The sequence below is a fragment of the Myripristis murdjan genome, chromosome 3, assembly GCF_902150065.1.
Source record: "Myripristis murdjan chromosome 3, fMyrMur1.1, whole genome shotgun sequence".
Classification (NCBI taxonomy): domain Eukaryota; kingdom Metazoa; phylum Chordata; class Actinopteri; order Holocentriformes; family Holocentridae; genus Myripristis; species Myripristis murdjan.
In genome coordinates, this window is record NC_043982.1 from 14,353,409 (window position 1) to 14,372,991 (window position 19,583).

At 39.0% G+C, this 19,583-nt stretch overlaps 1 protein-coding gene across 1 annotated transcript in view; it reads right to left on the reverse strand.

Annotated features, from left to right (window-relative positions):
• The window catches only part of gpc6a (glypican 6a), a 201,850-nt gene that overhangs the window by 150,496 nt on the left and 31,771 nt on the right, over positions 1–19,583 (reverse strand). The window lies entirely within an intron of this gene.

The following is a 19,583-nucleotide window of genomic DNA, read 5'->3' on the forward strand; positions in this document are numbered from 1 at the left end:
TAATAGAAACTGAGCAACCATAAGCCATATAATAATAACTAACAGCAAATAGAACAATGTGTACACAGAACAGATCACGTAACATGATAAGAAAATCCTGCATACATAACCTTCAATCAAATGAATGTAAAAAGAGAAAATTGCTTTGAATAACATAGCAGCTGGGATTTGGTTGCAAGGCAGATTATTGATACTTTGTTAAGGTTAAGGGTTAACCTTTATTGATCCGTATAGGCAAAGTCTTTCTCTGCACTCTGACCCATCTTAGCTATTAGGCGCAGTGGGCAGTCGACATGCAGTGTCCAAGGACCGAGTCCAGTTCTATGCCAGCGCCTTGGTCAGGGACACTGACAGGAGAACTAACCTTGCATACATGTTTTTTAATGGTATGAGAAACTGCAGCAGCCCGACGAAACCCACGCAAACATGGGGAGAACATGAAAACTCCACACAGAAAGGCCCTGCCCCAGCCAAGATCTGAACCCAGGACTTTCTTGCTGTGCCACCGTGTTACAGATGACATGTCAGACACAACGGCTTACTACTTGTTTTTTTTTTTTTTTAAGTGTGCCATTTTGTAAGTCTGATGTTCTACAGTGCCTTCACAAAGGATTAAATGTAGATGACATTTTCCAGATTATTTTTTTTTCCCCATTGGGAAGAGGGAGACTATATTTCACCGTATCAGTCTGTCAATCGGTCGGTTGGTCAGCTTTTTGTTATAGAGGGGCATAGCTCAAAATCAGTTGGTGGTTTGCCATGAAATTTGGTGAAAAGATTTATTAATGTCATCAGGAGGATAAAACCTGTCAATTTTGGTGACCCTTATCCCTCCAGCACCACCACCAAGCATCTGCATTCAAAATAACGCACTTGTTTAGTCTTAAAATGTGTTGCTTCCTATGCAGGACGGTTTTGAAACATTTTCAAATGACTGCATAGCGGCAATTTTTCATTAGAAGCAAGTCGGGCTCAGTCTCACCAGGTGGTCCTTTAGTGCAGTACTTAGACCCTTATCATGGCTCCACATAATAGCTTAATAAATAGTATACTGGCAAGCTCAGCTTGATTAACGTTTAAAGTCTTGTGTATCAACACAATTACAGGACATTTTTGCAGGAAAAAAAACAATACAGCCAATGTGTGTACGTGCACGTTGGATAGGTGTCCCTCCTGCGCAGGTTGTAATGCAGGGCTGGCACTTCAGCATTTAAATTGAATACATTTGTTTGCGTGAGACATGTTAGTGGGGAAACTGTTATAAACATACTCTACAGATTCCCTGTGACAGCATGAGGTGCCCAGCAGTGCTCCGCTGCATGGTGAGATGGTGAGTTCACTCTCTACTGGTGAGAAAAAATCAGCTAACTTGAAGACTATGCTTTGACTTGATTATTCTGCCTCAGTGACCGTGATATCTACTGATACTATCCCTACTCCAGTGACAGTTTCTGAATCAGAGAGAAACATTTCCACCTGAAAAAAGAACTAAGATTTTTTCACCAAACAGCACGGGACAGCAGATTGTGAATGCCCTCACCATGTTATCAATTCAACATAAATGCATTCATGGATCAGATTTCAGCAGCTCGGTTATAGAGATATTTCATCACATGAAAGACTGCCTTGCAACCTTTGTTTTCAAAAAGGAAACATCACTGGTGCTGCTGATGACTGTCTGACTCTGTGTAGCTTTGTGCAGTTGCTCTGTGGAACCCCGCTGTATATATGTCTGCCAGGAGCCTATTTGTGCCACTCCACAACCAGACTTCTATTGTCCTTATTTCTTTCGTGTGGCATAGTCACTCTGCTGGCACAGCAGGAAGAAGACCAGTGTTTGAAGATGTGCCAGGCTTGTAAAACTTTTGTGGTTTCACATGTGATTATACTTCAGTAAAAAGACAATTTTTTTGACAATGTGAAAATGTTCTCTTATGTTTTTGGAACGAAATGAACTGCAAATGAAAAGCTGAAATGTTGTGAAATTCACAGCATACCCCAGTCAGAGGTTCAATCAGTATTTGTGAACAGGGGCATTTTTTTCCCTAAAACAAGGAGACAACACAACCAAGATTAAACTATCATCAAAAGTTGTTTTCTGGAGCTGCTCCTGTTCACAATGAATAGGGAGGTTGACCTTGTGGAATCACATTTAACTGAGATGCCCTTTTTAATATGAACTCTCAAGTGGATAATTTAGTCTGAGCATGAACATTTCCAAGGGGACGTCCACTCATTTGAAGCAAAAGCCAAAAGTGGCATGGGGCAATCAGTCTGAATGGTACTTTTACACTTTAATTTGGCCTAAAGGTCACAAAAACACACTTCATACTATACCCTGTGCGTGACACTGTTTTTAGATTATCAAGTAATTTTGGGTTTATGTGTTATGGCTCAATGTGTAGAGTGGGGCACAGCACTAACAAGGTTGGGGGTTTGATTTCTAACCTAAATAACACATACTAAAAATTCACTTAGGGCACTATAATTCACTTTTGTTAACCCCCGCCCACCCTCCCACACCACCCAAAAAGTAGTAGTAGTAGATCAGTACATCAATGACTGATAGAGGGAGTGATTCTTTATGATTCTTATTATGATTTATGACTGATTCAATAAAAACATGTTCAAGACAACAGTAAAATTCAACTAAAAAATAAGAATCTCAACACATCAAATTGCACTACATTGTGATTGTTCAGCTAAAATAATTAACGTGTGATTGACAGAGTGATAATCATATTTACAGATAGTGACGGTGTTGGGAAGATCAATTTTGAAATGCAGTAGGTTACAGATTACCTGTTACCTTGTTAAAAATGTAATCAATAATATAACTATTTTTGTTTGTTGGTAAACAAGCTGGTAAGCATGCTTTACACTGTACAGTGATGTTCAAGCCCTTTTTTGATTTCAGAGAGAAAATACTGTTGAATTTCCAGAACTGAAAGGAGTTCTTGTCTGACAACATGGCCACCCGCCTTGATGCGGTTGGCTGGTTGCAGTCATGGCAGACTGGCTGCAAAGAGCAACGTGCTTTGATTTGATTGGCAGATGAGAAGCAGTGCAAATTCAAACAAGAGAACCAATCAAAAACAACGCCCAGAATTTGCCGAATGAATAGAGCCTGTCAAGACATTGAGACAGCTCCTTGTAATCCATCTTACCCTGGATGGTGTTGCAAAAACTCAACTCAATGCATGAATGTTATATTCTACATATAAGATTTTTACTGAAAAGAATACATTCGGATATAACCCCTTTGTAATCACTGACATTTTTTTCTCAGCAACTGTAACAGATTACTATTACATTTATTTTGTAATTTAATTCTATTTAACTAGTTGCTCCCCAACACTGGAGATAGCAGAGCAAATCACTGAGTAGGTGGGTGGCCTACTGAGGAGGAAGAGAGTGTACTCTCTTCCTGTATTGCGTGATTGTATGTCTTTCAAGCTCTTGGTCGTATCACTATGACAGCTCACTTTACCTGTGCTAATACTGGCCACTGCCGTATCCTAACAGTCACTCATTCTCACGTTTAATGATGCCAAACACACACAAATAATAGGGTCACCATAAGGGTGGCTCCAGCTGAATGACAGCTGAGATCAGCTATACATTATTAGATTCATGGTATTGAGAATGGACTATGATAGAACAAACGAACAAACAATAATTGCCTGATAAAGGATATAGAATCCAGGGATCTACTGGGCACCTGTGTGTCGTGACATGAAGTCTGAGACTGTACTCTAGTAAACAGGTGCATTACTGTTGCAAAGTGAACTGAATGACAGAAAGTTTATTTACAAATACTTACATGTTGTCATAAAACAAAAGGATCAGAGCACTGCTGCTCCACTGCTTGTCTTCAACAAACAGGCAGGTAGGCGGAAGGGGCGGACAGTAAAATTATTGTACATTCAAGACTATTTAAGATTTTGTTGGTATTTTTCAGTACAGAGAGCTAGTAGACATTGTGATTCATTATTTTAGCCTGCACACTCATGTAACTTCCATTAAAAAACTTCAACTATGGCCACTTGCACTTACAACTGTTCACTCATTACTGTATAACTTTCCCTCTAACCTGAAAGTGCAAAACTGTGTGGTTCAGCTTCCAGTTCATCAGTGAAAACAGGAAAAGGAAGATAATTACGCTGCCTTTAAGTGCTGTCATATCAATCATGATTAGGGCTGAGTGCACATGGACAAACCAAAAAAAGTGGTTAACAGCACTAGTAAAGTGAGAGTTCTCTATAATACCTGAGCTGACAAGACCTGAAATTTAGGCAATTTGAGGGAAAAGACATAACAACAATATGAATTAATTCTAAATGTGAAAAAAATAATCACACACATCCCACAGCCTCTCCTTTTGGAAAACTTTAGTGATAAGATATAGGAATCTTGTTCTTTATTTCTTAAATCTTATATGCAATTGCTAAAGTTCTCTATCTTTACTATTTCAGGTTGTTACTTTGAATTGATAAGGCCCTTAAACACATCAACAGTATGCAAATTTCCCATTTTCCTGCCTTTTTTTTTTTTCTTTTTAAATCTTCCTCTCTCTCTCTCTCTCTCAATACACACACACACACACACACATATATATATTTCTATGTATATATTTTTGATATTTGGTGCAAATGTAGCTGATCTGATGCATTTCTCTGTATAGATATAGATTTGTATAGTGAAGCTGCATCTGATGTCTCAATGGATGATGTCACTAGGTGCTCATTTCCATCAGTGGGTGTTTTCGTGCCCCATTTTACTGAGTTTACTGAACTCAGTAAAACTTTGTAGTCGAAATGTCGATTCATTAAAAGATGGAATGGAAATAGTGTGTGGCTAGTCTATTCTTTAAAAATAAATAAATAAATAAAATAAAAAAGTAAGTTAAAAATGCCAGTTTCAAGCTCATTGACTGTTTTGTCTGCGGAGCACTATGACAGCTTAAAGGATCAAATCCAAGTACATCAATTACACATTCACAATTCACAAGATTTCCTTAGGCCTATGCATGTTTTCAGTTTTAGAGGAGGTGAATTGCAAGAATTACAAGACATCTATGTCCACCCGCTCCCATGAAAGTGCAACAACACTACCTCTTCCTCTTTCACACACACACACACACACACACACACACACACACACACACTTTCTCTCCCTCTCAATTCGAATCACAGCACTCAGTCAAGCACCAGATCACAGATGCCTCACACATGTCAACTCTGACAGTTGGATGGTCCCATTATCACAGGAATTATTTCCCAAAGAAAGAAAGTAACTTCCTCTTTCCACTGTGGCACAGTTATCACAACTGATGACAAAACATAAGACGAGCATAATAGCCAATTCAGTGACAGCAACAACAGCAGTTAATCTCAAGCAAACAGAACACTCAGTCCATTTTGAGGATTTTGAAAGTGAAATATTAGAAATGCTCTCGAAATGACACCATCTACTGAGCAGTAGAAGGACAGTATGTGCCATTCCTGTATATGAATGGAAGTGAAGGAAGACACAAAATGAATGGAAGTCAATCAAACTTGTCCAGAAATGATGTCCTCCTTAGGGACAAACATCCATCGAGAAGCATTCTACTCTGCATGGAAGCTTGCTTAATTGATCCATTTATATGAATAGCATCCATATAAATGGATCAAATTTTTAATTTGAGTGATTGTGATAGTCATTATTAAGGTGTTTTGCTTGTGATAAAGCCACATTTTCTAACTTATTTAACTGTGGTCATATACTATATTAAAGGAAATGCAAATCCAAATGGTGTATTGTACTGGTAATATTTGGGTTGTGCTTTTCTATAACTTGCAGCATAGCCTTGGAAAAGCAAAATTTAAAATACTGCAAAGCATATCATGAATTGCGCTAACATAAAAATATTTTTATTTTTGAAGTTTGTTTGATTTTTCCATATCTCCTCACTGCAGCAAGTGGTTGGTTGCTTGCTTTCTAAAAGCTACATACATTCGATTGGATTAGATCAGATTAGATTACATTAATCTTGAAAGCCTATGTTGATGTTTGATAGCAGGCTTCGCACAAGCTATAGTTAGGGAGAGATTGCAGGATTTATTGGTGTTTGCAGTAAATGCTATGCTAAAACCCATTTTATAGGCTTAAGACAAATTACTGCACCATCTTTCACATCAAATATTGCACAGAATATGCTATTACATCTATCTGATTTTTTTTAAAATAGCCTACATAGCTGAACTGACTACAATAGGTGTTGCCCAGTCTGGCAATGCTCTAAGGCTGTGGAGCTACAAATCCTTTGAAAAATAATTAAAAGTGCAAATGCATAAGCACGCATGCCCATTTGTGAATTGTAACAGCGTGATCATTCAAGAACTAAGCTGACTGTAAAACTGAATTTGCAGACTACAATGTGGCATGTAGATATATATAGCAATTGTCCTTCTACATGCCTGCTGCATTTATTGCTGCTCCAGGTCTGAGAGGATCACACATTATCAGAGGATGCAAGGAAAAGTCTGACCAGCACTAGTCTGAAAGATTAGAGTTTTGGCTCACAGCATGACTACTGACAACAGTTACAGAGTTTCTCGAAATGCCTGTGATTGTGCTAATGGAGGGGGACTTTTTTTGACACCATTATACTGTGCAGGTACAGGTAAGAACTCTTTTTTTTTTTCTTTCTTTTTTTTTTTTAATTTCTGAACATTTTTCACATTATAACCAAACATTTTTCTCCCAGTTCTTTTTTAAAAGCCCTTTGGAGAGATATACACCATCTTTGCTGAACCCATCAGGGATATGTCCAAGATACTGAGATGTGAATGTTGATAGTAAAGCCCAGACTTTTTGAGATGACTGTAACTACTTCCTTCCAAAAAGTCTGAATTAAGCGCCAAGTCCAGAAATGCTCTTTTTATGTTGCATGCATATGGATTATAAATGCGGGAGTTGTAGATAAGCATGGGCAATATTAAAAGCAAGCTGCAGAATGCCTGTATGTACATGTTGGCACACAATTGCTTAATCCTTAATCAGTCCTGAGAGAGGCATATTCACCAAGCAGCAGTAATGAGGCACACCATCAACAGTTGAAATGAAAACCCACAGTCCCCTGAGTAATACACACACCACATGGCCACAGAGACCATAATCCTTCAAACAACAACATAAAGTCAAAAGCTGCATCAGATTTCAATTTGGTAAGTGTTGCAGGCACTTCATTTTTACCTTTACTGTGCTATGGAGTAATCTTTAGTGCAATAAAGCACAGCAATCTCCAACTGCCAATGGATGTCTCGGATGATTTTCAGTGTGTGGAGATGTAACACTGTGTGAAATCTTTGTTCCTAGCTGTGATCCTTTTACTACATCCTTAAAGATAAAACAATATTGTGCAAGGTACAGAACAGGTGGGAAGTGCTGCAAAACGGTATTATTAACTTTTTCCCCACTTCGTTTTATTTCATCTTTTCCTTACATAACTCCCTCTTGTTTACCTTTTTCGGTCAATTTATCTGTCAGTGTTCTATAATTGGCTTTGCCCGGCTCATAGCTCCCGTTTACGTAACAGTTCAAAAGTATAGTGAAACTGTAAGTCAAGTACAGCATGACCTCTCACATCTCGTTTCAAGAGGAGTTGGTGCACACTGAGGAGTGGTGGGATTATCAAGGCTGAATGGGGGTCAGCCTGTACTGACATGCATCAGCTAGTTGGAAAATGGCAAAATTGACCTCATTTCTGCCTTCTGGGACATGTTTCCCTTCGTCTAAATTGCAGCAGTGTTTGACACAAAAGTAAGTGCTTTTTTACGGTCATAATGATGGATAACTCAGGAAAAAGAAGTGCTTTCACTGTTTTAGAAGGCACTGCAACTGTGTGTGGAAGAAGCCCATTTCAGTTCAAACTTTCTGTGGATGTAATAAATGCACTTTACTTGTCAGAGTAGGTTAAAAAAAAAAATCAATAAAGCCTTTAAATGCTAATATCATGTGTGGTATGCAACCCTTGTGCTTTTAGAGATCAAAAATATGTGAGCAAAATCATTTATCAGTGATGTTATTGTGTCAACACCAACATCCAGTATATAGAATATACAGTCAGTAAAAAGAGTTACAGTTCTGATCAGCTTTGATCATGAGTCCACTGCATTAACAGGACATTATAAACAGCATGTTACGCAATCAATGTCATTGTGTTATAAAGGTACAGTCGTGGCTGAAAAGCGCTAGTGTTAAGGAGTTGCATAAGTGCACAGATCTTGCACATTAAAAAAGATCTAAAAGATAACACACCTTACAACACAGTTTGACACAGCTACATCCAGCTTTTGAAAACAGTGATGATGCAAGATTACCTGAAGCAACACAACAAAATACTGTGAACTGTGAAATAGTCTGAACAAAAAGGCTGGAGCGCATGCTGTGTGCTCATAATATGACTTTGAGTTTGGCTCATGTGTCATCCGCCCTCCTTCTTCAATCTCCAGTTTTTCTTGCTGTTTTTATATGAATCCAGGCCAGCAATGCCATGAAAATAATAGAAGTATATAGTGTAGTACTAAATTCTAGAGAGTTTAATAACACACAGCAGAGGACCTCTGCTGTGTGACCCTAATATGTAGTGCATGGCTTTTCATATGATCCTACATGGCTGTGGTTACACTTGTCATTTTTACTTGGTTTTGAGATCTCTTTCGGAAATAAAACAAAACAAATATAAATGTGTATGTTAGTGGACTTCAGAGTTACTGATCCTAAGTCTGAATGGATATTTGGCTTGCTAGGCCAAATCTGTGTTGTTCAAGCTGGTTTCTTGATGGAGTTTGAAACCAAGCTATCAATATGCAGCACGGCTGCAAGATCACAGTTGCGCTCAGATTTTGTGAGCCTGAGCTCAACTTTTAAGACCCAGTACCAGTGGCAACAAAATTGGACCCAGTGGAATAGACAGGGAGCAAGCTAGGGATGGCTGCTGAATTAAAAAGAACAATGACCAAACATTGCACTTTAGGCTTATCCATTCCTACCGACACATTGGATTGTTAAGCAATAAACTAGAAAGCACTCAGTAGAGCACATTCCTCCATCAAGACTGTGCAATTGTCAAGATTATGCCACTATGCCTCATGTTGAATATTCACTAAAAATCAATCACACCCACTGCCACACACCCCTGGGACCGTTGGTGTGAAAAGTGAATCAGTTCTTCCTTGCCCCATAACCAATCTTTCCTCCAGGTTTCATGCTAATCCATTCATACCTTTTGGGATATCCTGCTAACAAACAAACAAACAAACAAACAAACAGACTAATGGAATGGGGCAAAGACATAACCCGTGTCCAACTGTGTTGGCAGAGGTAATTAGACCAAATTTATGGCAGCAGACATAATTTATCTGCCCTTGCGTGTTGGCAGGGGCCCGTCCTTCACTGCCCACCACCTCTTTTACCACTGACATTAAAATTCATCATCTCACCGGGAGGCTGGGCGTCTGCCGGGGCCGATGCTCTGCAGCCCACCAACACCTGCATCATCTCTACAACCACTAAAATAGACCAAACGGCTGGCTCCACTCACCAAATCACCCCTGACCGTAATCCTGCCCCAAACCACAGGGCAATTTGTAGTTAATTATTTATTTATTTACTCACTCATCTATTTAGCCATCTATTTATTTATATTTTTTCTCCATTAGTTTTTTTTACTTACTCCCCCATTTGATCTCCACTTATCTTTTCATCCTATTGAGTTGCTGACTTACTTGATATTACTTGATATTTAACTGATGATTTATCCCCACTGTCTCATAATTTTTTTCTATTTTTTTATCCGGTTGTTCACTATTTATATATTTGCTATTTAATTGTTTTATTTATAGGCCTACATGTAAATATTATTATTGTTAGCATCAGCATCTTACCACTAAATCTGTACTTTTCAGTATATTTTTCTATATATCCTCAGTATATTGAACACTGCACCCTCTACATCCACTTCCCAACACACACTTCCAAAATTCATTTATACGAACAAAACATTTGACTCAAGTACCTCCAAATATAATTACACTTCCTGTTTACCTGACACACACACACACACACACACACACACACACACACCATAAAATGATATATAATTTATACAAGTTTGACTTGTCTTCTCTTAACACATGCATTGTTTCCACACTGGACTCACTGTAAATAATGTATACTCAAGTTAAAAAAAAAACAAAACAAAAAAAAGCAGACATAATTCACCAAGTTAGAGTCCAATTCTGATTGCTGCTCACCTATTTTACCTTGGGCAAAATGCTAGCAAAATTGTTGCAGCAGGGTGGCTTATGTCCACTGAATATGTCCCGTCTAGCTTTGTTTGAGTGGAGGCATGTCCTCAATTACTATTCAAATTTCAAACGCTGCTGTCTCTCGAATGGCTGTTTGAGTTGTTGACCTCCATGTTTGTTCTCGTCAGACTGCCACAGCTTTATGACAACACTGATGTGTGCCATCGAGCGTGAGGGAAAAACTACATGAATCCCAATCTGACAGTTCAGGCGATGGTTGCATGGGAATGGATCAGATGTGTATCATATTGAGGACAACACTGGAACACTGGGGTCCACTCATTATGTGTTTTGTGGTCTGTGTTATGAACTGACATGGATGCAAAGAGACAATGACAGAACCTGCATTTTGTGGTGCATCATTCCCTCCATAGGCCTTATCTTATAGTAGTGCTATCAGCAATAAACTATAAGATCTTAACACTGGATGTGCCAAGAAAAGTGCTGCAGTCTGCCACACTGTCTATAAAGTTGGTCTCACACTGATTGTTAAGGGTGCATCCATCGCTTATTGACATCACAACTTGGGGTCTTGGAAATGAAATGCCCTAGATGATATCACTGCACACACTGCACCTGCCTTTAAGTGCACCTGATACATTTTAAGCAGCCCACAATTCAGCGTGATTCAGTTAAGACCTGTCTGCAACACTGTGTAGCCTGATAGGATGCAGTATGACATGATGTGATTCAGTAGAGTGCAAACAGTTTCATTTTACTGCCACTAGTTTTGCCAGTGGTTGCAAGAAGAAATCTTCACACATAAAGCGGTCCAGCTGTATGTCAGAGAGGAGAGAGAGAAATGCACATTAAAATGGTGTTTTTCATATTATGACTATGCGCGCATCTGATTTTCATCTTAGTTACTGACAGCAAAACTGAAAAGCAGCCCAGTTAACACAATCCTTTCAAACGGACCATTCTTAATTAATAAGGGTTTGCTGTCTCAGTTTTGAGTGTGCAGAGCAGCTGGTAAGAGAAGAATTTGGAAGCAAAGGCTCTTTCCCACAACAGAGCTGCTACCTGTATATTTAACTGCTGCCTGAAGGATTTGCATATTGCACCAATTATGGAGTTTCTTTATTATAAAATCCAAATTGAGTCTACACTTGTGGTTTAACGGTGTTTGGGGCATCTTATTTTTGTTCTTTTGTTCTTCTCTTGTTGTCCACAATCCTGACAACACACTGGGCAGAGCACCATATTAGGGAGGGGGAGAGTTTGTCCTCACTGGCTGACAATGCTCGCACAGACAAACATATGAACTTGGAAGAAGAGAAATACATGACGAATATGTGGCATTATCATCATTAATTATTTGCTTATCAGGCTTTTCCGACAGAGAGAATCCTGCATTCTTTTAACTATCTTGACATACACTATATTACCAAAAGTATTCGCTCACCCATTCAAATGATCAGAATCAGGTGTCCTAATCACTTGGCCTGGCCACAGGTGTATAAAATCAAGCACTCAGGCATGCAGACTGTGAAACAAGACATTTGTGAAAGAATGGGCCGCTCTCAGGAGCTCAGTGAATTCCAGCGTGGAACTGTCATAGGATGCCACCTGTGCAACAAATCCAGTCGTGAAATTTCCTCGCTCCTAAATATTCCACAGTCAACTGTCAGCTCTATTATAACAAAATGGAAGCGTTTGGGAACAACAGCAACTCAGCCACGAAGTGGTAGGCCACGTAAAGTGACGGAGAGGGGTCAGCGGATGCTGAAGCGCATAGTGCAAAGAGGTCGCCGACTTTCTGCACAGTCAATTGCTACAGAGCTACAAACTTCATGTGACCTTCAGATTAGCCCAAGTACAGTACGCAGAGAGCTTCATGGAATGGGTTTCCATGGCCGAGCAGCTGCAGCCAAGCCACACATCACCAAGTGCAATGCAAAGCGTCGGATGCAATGGTGTAAAGCACGCCGCCACTGGCCTCTAGAGCAGTGGAGACGCGTTCTCTGGAGTGATGAATCACGCTTTTCCATCTGGCAATCTGATGGACGAGTCTGGGTTTGGAGGTTGCCAGGAGAACGGTACATTTCAGACTGCATTGTGCCGACTGTGAAATTTGGTGGAGGAGGAATTATGGTGTGGGGTTGTTTTTCAGGAGCTGGGCTTGGCCCCTTAGTTCCAGTGAAAGGAACTTTGAATGCTTCAGGATACCAAAACATTTTGGACAATTCCATGCTCCCAACCTTGTGGGAACAGTTTGGAGCGGGCCCCTTCCTCTTCCAACATGACTGTGCACCAGTGCACAAAGCAAGGTCCATAAAGACATGGATAACAGAGTCTGGTGTGGATGAACTTGACTGGCCTGCACAGAGTCCTGACCTGAACCCGACAGAACACCTTTGGGATGAATTAGAGCGGAGACTGAGAGCCAGGCCTTCTCGACCAACATCAGTGTGTGACCTCACCAATGCGCTTTTGGAAGACTGGTCAAAAATTCCTATAAACACTCTCCTCAACCTTGTGGACAGTCTTCCCAGAAGAGTTGAAGCTGTAATAGCTGCAAAAGGTGGACCGACATCATATTGAACTCTATGGGTTAGGAATGGGATGGCACTTCAGTTCATAGTATGAGTAAAGGCAGGTGAGCGAATACTTTTGGTAATATAGTGTAGCTTAGACATTTTCCCTGGCACATCAATTCATATTGGTGAACTAATACACCCCTACCCTGATCAAAAGCTTGTGAATGAACTGACGAAAAGACAGATACATAATCAGAAACAAACATTAAAGTCGACCTTTTGTATGACTTAAACATGTGTGTAGTTGATGTAATCTGCATTTTTTTCTCTTTAGTCAGTTTTAGCTTTCAGTGTGAAGAAATTTAATTTTCTGTTCATAGCTGGCCACCAGGATCGACAGTATAGCTACTGAAATGAAGTAGTGTACATACAGTAGGTAGTAGTCAGATTCAGGTGTGGAAGAATGAATTGATTATGCAGTATTTTGCAATACTTGATATATTGATACACTTTAGGTATTTGAACTGAAACTGCTCAGTCATGCGCATGTTGTAGTCTCTGGGCATATTAAAACACTGGAAAAACATGACTGATTTCTGCTATCTGAAAAGTTATTTCGCCTTTTCTGGAGTATTGTTTTTTCATTTCTAGATATTGTGATGTATCATAGCTGATTATTTTTTCATTGCGAGTTACCCAGTGATTCCCTTTCGTAGTCAGGTTATCTGAGGAACTTGTATGTTGATTTAACAAACAATATGAAATCAAAACCTCCACTGTAAAGTGAAACAACTAATTATATAATGACGGATGAAACCTATACCTAGAGAAGCTCCTTCACTCACGTTTTACCTGATACAGCTTGCTAGGGTGCCACAGAGATCTTGCAGCTGCCTTGTCTGAATATGCTTGAGCACAGATGTCGGGAGGCACTGCTGCATATCTTTCCTCTTAAGAACGAGCTGATCAGAGATTTAAATGTATGTAATTACTGAAGGCAAGATAATTGAGGACAAATGGTAATCTTCTTGGGGGATTTTACGGTGAAATGTTCTGGCATCAGCTCAAATGTTTCCTAATCAAAAAGAAGTGAGGCATAAGAAACAGTATTCATCTTTCAAACACAATCACATATTAGATGTTTTGTTCAGTTTCTTTGTCGCACAGATGTATTTGGTGGTTCTGGATCATTATCTTTGCAAACCTCAAAACATGATTGAAGCGTAGCATTGTAATTAGGTGAAATTGCTGACTACGGTTTCAGAGATTGCTCACATAGGCCAGCTCAGTGCGCTGAATGGCTGGAGAAAAGACGGTAAGACAATGCCCATTTGTCACATGTAATCAGTGAGAGAGGCGCGGCTCCTTTCAGAGAAATCAGTGCTTTCCAAACCATTGTAATTATGACTTTGTGATTATAATGTGTGACATGCAAGTTTAACTAGCCAGAAGTTTTGATCTGCTTCATAACTAAGTCAAGAAATATATAGGTCAGCTGAAGGCAGTGGATGGACCTGGAGGCGTGATCATGCAGAGACAAAAGAACTGATATCACATGGTACGCTATATCCAACAGTTTCCACATGCTCGGCCTCAATGCCCTTTGGGTTAATTTCTCTCGATATCAAAGGAGCATGTAAGTGTTTGAGGTTTCAGTGACAGGCATAAGCTCCAGTCAGATCTTAAGTACAGGCACACAGGGTAAAACATGTCTTTACTTTTTTCACTTTTTAATAGTGGATGGTTGAAATGGGCAGCAGACCTTCCTTCTGTTTGACAGCCATGTGATGTTGAATAACATTTGAAACAGATGTCTTGGTGACATACGCTTCAGACATCTAGCATGAGGAACTGCCACCTGCAGTGTACTATGCCCATTTTTTTTGTTCTCTTTTACTTTGCTGATTCAAACTTCTATATCCAAAAAAAAAAAAAAAAAAAAGAAAAGAAAAAAAGAAATGCCACAAAAGGTGAGAGAAGGCTGATTTGTAGCCATTCATCATGAGTCTGCTTGCATTTTGGACTTTCACACTTTTATCACTAATAGAAGGCATTATACACTGGATGATGGGTTTTAAGGTGAGTTAGTCAGACAGGTGGTAAAAACACAAAGGTCTTACCAAACACTCAAGCAAACAAATGACAAAATAATTCGCTGGACTACCTAGCAAGTTGGAACAGACTACATCAGGATCACTTCACCTCACCACGCTAATCAATCAGTTCAGTAACTAGGAACACCGTTCAAAGAGAAAGTATGTATGGACATGACAGGCGAGACTTACTAAGGGAGGTGCAAATTAAATTTATTAATTTGAATAAGTCTGATACTGTTTAAAGTCCTGTTGTGTGCATGTCCTCTACCTTTTGGAAATGCAGGGGCACTGAAAAGAATGGCAGAGAAAGCATTTGCAGCAGAAAAGCTTGAGGTGTTAGTTGAGGAAACATTAAAAGCTTTAACAACTTTTATGACAAAAAACATTTTTGTATTCTCAAGAAGACTTTATGTGGATAATCAAATATAAATAGATTCTCACTGATGTTTGGTGAAAAATAAAAATGTGGAAAAACAATCACAACAGTCATGCACCGACACAGATGCCTCAGTAAGCTGCAAAAAAAAAAAAAAAAAAAAAAAAAAAAAAAACAGATGACAGAAAGTGTGGCCAAGAACAATCACATGGCTGTTTTTAGGGGTTCTAAGTTGTTTTTTTTTTTCCCAATAAACTGAGAATGACGTGGCTTGGCAGGCGCTAAGTTTGCACAATATTTTCATGGAACACCGTAAATAGATTGGTACGTGTTAGGAAAACAGCCTTCTTTCTAACCTGCTGTCTGTGTAGCTGTGGATGTCTCCTCCAAGCAAGAACAACTGCAGGCATGCCTGTGCCAAAAATAAGAAACGGACTTCCCAGGCATTAAATAGCACCCACGATTACCAAATAATAATAATAATAATAATAATGATAATAAATTTTATTTGTAAAGCACTTTTAATGTAATGCAATGTGAACTACAATCAGATGTGATAAATCTCTTTCTGAAGCTGACCCAACCGCTCTCCATCCACAATTTTGCGTTTTTATAGGGAGATGCCTACAGTATGAATACATATGTATTGAGGCCAAAATGCAACAAATTTGTCATCTCCCCATCATCTTATTATGGGCGTGAAATGGAAGGAGCAACCCCTTAGTAAATCACAGCCAGAGCTAAAAAAGTATTTGCGATATTGCAAATTGTCAGTAAATGTGGCCCTAAATTGCTGAAAACAGGACATGTGCCAGGAACGTTCTTTAATAAGAGCTATGTTATAGTGAAAATTCAATTTTAATTATAAATCACCATAACAGACTTTTCAACATAATAGACAACAGCTCTGATTTCAGATGCCACACAACGGGAGAATCTATCTCAGGATTCTTCATCAATCTGGTTTTCATACACAGTAAATCTTGCAGAGTAAATTTTACTCAAATTGAGTAAAATTTTACTCCGAAAAAGATAGTATTTGGTCACACTTCAAATACAGTAAAAATTACTCTTGTCACAGAGTTAATTTTCCAGAGTTATTTCTACTGTATTTAGTGTGTATATTTAACTCCAAAAGAAGAAAATTTGCTCTATTTAGCTTGAAGTGGAAACAACTCCAACATCATTTTTACTCTGTACAGAGTAAATGACAACTACACTGGAGGAATTACAACTCTACATGAACTAACAGACCCCTCAATATGGAGTTGTATTATAATCAATATAGAGTTAGCTTCCACTCAATATAGAATACAAATTTACTCAATATAGAAATAAACTCTATCTCTCTCTCTCTCTCTCTCTCTCTCTCTATATATATATATATATATATAAATAAAGGTCACATAAGAAATCAGTATTAAACAATGCACTTTTATTTTTTTGGACACATGTGCAACACATTTTTTTTTAATCACCAATAAAATATAAAATACTGTTCCATAACAAAAAATGGCCGCTGTAAAGTGTAAAGTGACACAGTGACCGCAGCATCTGTTCACCCTTTTAATTACACAATGAAACAAAAAATACTGTATTGCATTGTTCAAGGACTTTCTGCCTGTAGAAAGTAGGCCACTTCTCCAGGAACTCTGCTGAGATGTCATCACCAAACAGACTGAAATCCTGATCAATCTGCAGACAAGGAATACAGACAACAACATGGTAGACTTGAAATATTTTTCATACATTGTTAAATAGGTGCACACTATAACCAGTGATGTGATGTAAAATGGTTAAGTCATTTTTAATTTTCAGCTTGACCTTAAGGCAAGGCAGTTGAAGAGCCACATACCATTCCTGCGATGTCAAGGAATCTGGGAAAGGTGGTGAATATTTCAGAGGACTTAATTGGATCATGAACCATTGCTTGGCGATAGGTGAAGGTCTGTTTCATCTTCTCCTTGATGATTGCTTCATCCGTTGTATGCTTCATCAGTGCAATAGCCTCACAACACTGGGTTTCTGTTAGCTGGTTTTCCTCACAGAAGGGGATTCTGTCGTGAGCATTTGCACCACCTGTAACAGTGTTGAAACCAAACATACTGCTTCAATACTTTCCATTGATTATGCATTTACTATAAGGATCCATCTTCACAGTTGTTTGGTAAACAGCAGACTAGGGAGAAAGTGGGACAGAAGAAAAAAGAACATGAGAGAGAGTGGGCATCCACATGATTGGCTACTGCAAAGTGATGTTGGGTTTAGTTTCTCAAAACATTGAGCCAGTTTCACCCTCTATATCAGAGTGCCACTATGTTTTTTGCTGAACCCTCCTGCGATGCTCAACATTTGCTTGAATCCAAACACAACGAAAATCACATACCCGTCATTAGCTGAGCGGTTCTGTTCTTCTTTTGTCCCTCTGATGCTTCTTTTTGAAGTGCTTTCACTCTCCATGCCAGAAACCTACTCCAATCTACTGGATTGTAATATTGCTCCTAAAATTAAATAATAAAAAAGAAAGTGTCATTTGGTTTTAAGGAGCAGGAGTATATATGTTATAATTTTTTTGCCATGAAGGGCCAAGAGAATGCAAACCTGCAGCCTCTTGGCCCTCCATGGCACCAGTTTGACACCCCTGCGGTAGATAGTTTTATCACCACTTATAACAGCCTACTCAGGGACTACTGGTGAAAATTAGCTTCTGGCTAACTCTGCACCGACATGTTGATTAGTGTGTAAATAAATAAATAAATAAATAAATACACATGATAGCAGGACTGTTGAAAATTTAACACTTGTGTTGCACCGACATACATGGCGTTAACATATTACGGTTCAAAGACCAGCAAAAAGTTTAATTATTAACGTGCGTGCTAACGTAGTGTTAGCCAACATGCTAGCATCGACCAGCACGATGGCTAGGCAACTATGGCCAACTGTAATGTTGCAAATCAGTTACACACATTGCCGTTAACTAAGCTACCCAATAATAATAATCTTACCTGGTATTTGATCCATAATGGTGAAGAAAATACTCCTTACTCTTCCACGAGTGTTTTGTGGAGAAGAAGTGCGGAGAAAAAAAAATGCGCCTTCAGATTTCAATTTGTGAGCATAGTAGGCGTGGCTTTACTATATTACTCCAATAGAAATTCCTCTGGAACTTTGCTCTCACTATATTGGCCACAGGCAATGATGATGTCCCAATATGAGTAAATTTAACTATTTGAGAGGAAAATAATAACTCTGTAACAAATACTCTCCGGTTTTTCCTGTGTAGTTTTGCTGAGAGATGATATACACAGCTAAATCTTTTTATTTTAAGACAAAGCATATGCCCTCTCCAAGTGGGGAGCAAGTTACTGCATCAAGTGGAGGAGTTCAAGTATCTCAGGGTCTTGTTCATGGAGTAAATGGAGCAGGAGATTGAAAGGTGGAGGTGGGCAGTGGCAGCAGTTATGCGGTCGCTGTACCGGACTGTCGTGGTGAAGAAGGAGCTGAGCCAGGCGGCAAAGCTCTCGTTTTGCTGGTCAATGTGGCCTGGAAAAGACCGTCTGGGCTGGCCTCCTCAGCCTGCTGGCACCATGACCAGGTTCCGGATAAACGACAGAAAATGAATGAGTGAATGAATAACTATTATATATCACATTGCCATATGAACAGTGCTTCTGTGTGCTGCACATGCATTGTCCAGAAGATGCTGGTGTTCATCCATAAGGTAAGGAGTTCGGAAAATGGCTGGAAGTTGACTGCTCTTAAACATGTCACTGGTTGCTTTATACACATGGCCCATTACAATAAAAAGTTTTCTGTTGGGGGCAATAAATGACACTATTTTCAAAGAAGACGGAGAAGCATGAGCAAACATACATATCAAATAATTAAAAAAAAAAAGAAAAAAAAAAAAAACGTGCTATTCTCATTCTTCTAGTAAACATATCTGGCATACAAAAATTGTACGGATCATCAACAAGTTAGAGGGCCAGTTATTCAAAGTTCCCAGCAAAGACCTGAGCCATCATAACTAACTTGTGCTGTGATTTGTAGGCCTAAATGTGTGTAATATTATGGGTACCAAGAACCTTTCCCAGCCATCTAGGCAGATTGTAAAAGCAAGCAAAACAAATAAACAGGCCTAATGACAAATGACAGTATCAAAATTGCTTTCCCTTAAAAATTAAAAAGTAAAATAAAATAACATTTGGCTCACTTCTACCCTCTTCTGAACAGGACTGGCTCTTTATCCTGAGCAATAAATCTATCAGTAAAA